This window comes from Gossypium arboreum, chromosome 7 (genome assembly GCF_025698485.1).
Source record: "Gossypium arboreum isolate Shixiya-1 chromosome 7, ASM2569848v2, whole genome shotgun sequence".
Lineage (NCBI taxonomy): Eukaryota > Viridiplantae > Streptophyta > Magnoliopsida > Malvales > Malvaceae > Gossypium > Gossypium arboreum.
The window spans coordinates 22,123,407-22,127,890 of NC_069076.1; the positions used below are offsets into that span (position 1 = coordinate 22,123,407).

General features: G+C 35.4%; 1 non-coding gene across 1 annotated transcript; it reads right to left on the minus strand.

Moving 5' to 3' along the window:
* Window positions 1-3,763: 3,763 nt before the first annotated feature.
* On the minus strand, window positions 3,764-3,869 carry LOC128295693 (small nucleolar RNA R71). Its single transcript, XR_008286252.1, has one exon. It is a non-coding gene; the product is annotated as a small nucleolar RNA R71 (small nucleolar RNA).
* Between the last annotated feature and the right edge of the window lie 615 nt (window positions 3,870-4,484).

Here is a 4,484-nt window from a genome sequence, read left to right on the forward strand (position 1 = left end):
AAATCACTGTCTTTTGGGGGAGATGATGTTTTGTTTTCTCTTATGGGTACATAGGATTATAAACTTTAAAGAATTCAAGATGCCATGCAAAACATGATGCTAAAAACTGTCACTTTCAACTGTTCTGGGAATAACTCTTATTTATTATTTTGTTACTTTCCTTGTTTGTGTGTTCAATTTGCATTTTATTTTTGCTTTATTCTTTTCCCCGTGAAATTTCTTTCTTTGTTGACTTTCTTATGTGAATCTTTTTAATATTTCTTGGTTGGAGACATTAAGGGCCATCTGATATTGGTATCAGTCTGCCAATATTTATAATTGCAGAATGTGTCTTAATATAGTTGGATCCAGAGTCAAGCTGTTCTATCGTTGGTCAGGCATATAGAACTTTTTCAACAAAGATATTTTTCTTGTATGACCAGGTTTTGTATTTTCTGAAAACTTAACATCTTTACCTCCTCTTTTTTGTTGGTTGCAGCTTTCTGCTAGTGTTCCTTTCTTAAATACCTTCCCTTCCATGTCTATCAAGGTTGAAAAGAATATTGAATTTACAATTTATGGTCTTTGTCAACAAGTTCACTCAGATGATGTGTTTGGGAAACAAATGATAAGAATCTTGAGGTGAAACCGTCCTACTTTCTTATTTTCATCTATTATAAGTTGGCTTAATTTTGTGAGTGAATTAGTTATTTCTCAGTAAGTTATTTGCACACATTTTTTAACCTATAGACATTTTGTATTGTTTTAAATTCTTTTGATGTTAGATTAAAACTTAAAAGATGTTTAGCTAGGTTGGAATGTTACAAAACATCCCTTTTTCTCCTCTCTCTATCTTAGGCTAAATTTTTTTTACAGAACACCTCTTTTTCTCTTTGGTTGAAATGCAATAAATTTTGAACTTAGAGAATTAAGACATATTACAGTCAATACCTTTTATTTATTTACAATCATGGAGGTAAAAAGGCGAAAATAGGGAGCTTGGATGAATTGATGTTGGTTTATACAAACATACACTGGTTATTAGTTGAAAATCAACACCTCTTTGTTGACATTTTTCTTTTCAGAGTTGAGGCTATGCACTTTTGGGTATTTATGCTACGCCAACTTTGCTTGCAAAGGAAAAACTATTTCTTGATCAAGGATGGCAGGTATACAACTATATATTATCTTTTAATTTTTGCTTGACATCATATCTTATTTTTTATTTTTTATTTCCGCAACTTTTACTGGAAATAATGTCAATGATATGGGAGTTAGGCTATGAATATATCTGCTGGTTTATTTATTTTATGGAACACATTTTCTTGGTGCCTTTAGAGTTTCATGTCTTTGATGGTAAGCATGGTAATGTCTTTGACCTAAAAGAACATAGTAATGAACAATATAAAGTCTAGGTTCAGGCTAGACAAAGCTAATAATTTAGCAACTATTAGTCCAAATCCTTTCCCCCTATCTTCCTCATAACTTCTAGAATGAACTTTTAATTGTAGAAATGAGGCATCATATAATATAGTTGCCCTCCTGTCTTTCCTTGTGTCCTGAGTGAGATTCTTTCTAGGGCATGCTTTTATATATATGTGAGATTCAACCGTAAGAGACTAAAAGGTCGTATTGGAGAAGGATACTGTTGTATGGCTCTATCTACTCTTTGTAATACATGTATGATAAACCGTAATTTATACATATTTTTATCTCATGCTTAGCACATTTATGATGGTTTCTCCTTAGAATTGGTGAATTCGATGCTCCTAATCCTTTAATTTCATATTTTATACTTAGGTGAGCATAGGAGAGTAAAAAGAGCGAGAAACGGGCCGAAAACAGAGAAAATGGACCCACGTGGGAAATCAACACGGCATGGACTTCCTCAAACGGGCATGTCACACGGACGTGTCCCTTTGGCAGGATCGAAGCACGACTTACATGGGTAGACTACATGCTTGTGCCTGTTCAACAGCCTTAACTACGAGCTGGAGTAATCGCACACAGGCGTGTCACACGGGCGTGTTCCTGCTGAGCCCAAGTTTAGTCCAATTTGGAAAAGGGCACTTTTGAGGGCTTCTAAGCATCCTAAAGCCTATAAAAACACCCTAGAGGAGGAGGAGAAGGGGGGACGCGGAGTAGAAAGTAAGGAATTACTCAAGGAAAGCTAATGATCTATTTCAGAGGTAGGATTCATCATCAAGACTAAAGATCTCCTTTCAAATTCCCTCAAGAGTTTTGGGTTTTCTTATGTTTTGATATCTTTATGCTTTTGAGATGTTTTCTTTCATAAGTATGAATTAAAACCCCTAAATACCTAAGAGGAATGAAACTTAAGACGGATCTTGTTATTATTATCTTAATTGTATGATAAATATTTGACTTGTTCTTAATTATGTGTTATTAATTCTTGTTTTGATATTCCAGGATATTGATTCAAGTTAATGCTTTTATTCAGAGGAGGAAGAGACCCTGTCTAAGAGTAAATTTGTCGTAATTAAGCGGAGTTGATTGCGCGCCTAGAGATAGGGTGATAAGATTTTGCCGGATTAGGGTGAAACCTAATAAGGGAATCCATAGATCGAGTTAATGCAATTCTAGGAAGTTAATTAGAAAGAGATTTCAATTATTCAACCTAGGGTTAGACGTTATTAGTCTCGAGAGAGATAATAATATAACTTAGGGATTTTTATGGATCAAGTCAAATGAATAAATCGTCTGATTTAGAGTCAAATAACAAGTGAAGTATAGGTGGATTTTTCCTTAGGTATTGCCTTAATCAATCGAATTTTCCCAAAAGTATTTTCCCAAGTTTTCTTTTTATGCATTCTTAGTTTAATAATTAGTTTAGATAACCAAACCTCTTAATTTTTTAGGCTAGATAATGAAAAAGAGGTAAATACTAGTACTCGTGGTTCCTTTGGGTTCGACAATCTGGTCTTACTGAACTATACTGCTGTTCGATAGGTACACTTGCCTTAGTCGTGATAATAAGTTAGTCTCAAGAACAATTCATTCATAAATCTTTAAAACCTATCGTGAATATCATATATCAAGTTTTTGGCACCGTTTCTAGGGAAGTAGGATATTAGGAACACTCGATTTTTATTACTTTAGCCATTTTACTTTTATTGCAATTTAAAATTTTATTTTCTTTTCTAATTCTTCATTTATTTTCTTCTCATAGGTTTTTCTAGTTTATGACCAGAAGAAACCCGTCAGGACCACTACTTTTTTACGGTGAGATCGACCGCACAGTTCGCAAAAAGTAAAGAGAAAGAAAGCGATGCCTAAGATACACAAAGGACGAGCAAGAGGACGATACTTCAACCACAACCGAGGAGATGGCTGAAAACCAAGAAAATCTGCTACATCCTGTGATTGCTGCTAATCTAGTAAATCAGAATCCTACTCCACGCACTATGTATGATTATGCTAAACCTAATTTAACAGGAACTGAATCAAGCATAGTTAGGCCTACTGTTGCTGCAAATAATTTCAAACTGAAACCTAACACCATTCAAATGATCCAACAGTTTGTTCAGTTTGATAGGTTACAGGACAGGATCCCAACGCTTACTTGGTGATTTTTTAGAATTTTACAACACTTTTAAAATTAATGGCGTTTCTGATGATGCCATTCGCCTTCGGTTATTCCCTTTTTCATTGAGAAACAAAGCTAAACAGTGGTTGAACTCGTTACCGCGAGGGTCAATCACTATTTGGGAACAAATGACTGAAAAGTTTTTATTAAAATATTTTTCGCCGGCTAAAACAGCCAAATTACATAATGATATCTCCTCTTTTGTGTAGATGGATTTAGAAACACTATACGATGCATGGGAGAGATACAAGGACCTTTTGCGAAGATGCCCTTACCATGGGTTACCACTTTGGCTACAGGTTCAAATGTTTTACAATAGCCTGAATCCTTCGACTTGGCAGATGATTGACGCAGCCGCTGGTGGAACTATTATTAATAAGACACCTGAGGCGGCTTACAAATTTATTGAGGAGATGTCACTGAATAACTATCAGTGGCAAGTTATGAGGACAAAACCAACGAAGGCAGCTAGTGTTTTCAACCTCGATACGGTTACTATGCTATCTAACCAAGTAGAACTCTTAAATAAAAAGATTTACGATTTGTGTGGTTCTACTCAGGTACATCCAGTGATACGGTGCGATTCGAATGGAGGAGGAGCATACACAGAATATCAACCTTCAACCCTAGTATTGTGGAGGAACAAGTCCAATATATGGGTAATAATAGCTCTAGACCCCAAAATAACCCGTATAGTAACACTTATAATGCAAGTTGAAGGAACCATCCTAATTTCCCGTGGGGCGGTCAAGGAAATCAAAGGCCACAACATCCTTCGAGTTTTCAACAACCACCTTACCAACAGGAAAAGAAGCTGAAACTTGAGGAGATGTTAACAAAATTCATCTCAGTGTCAAAAACTCGTTTCTAGAATACCGAGACAGCCTTTGAGAATCAA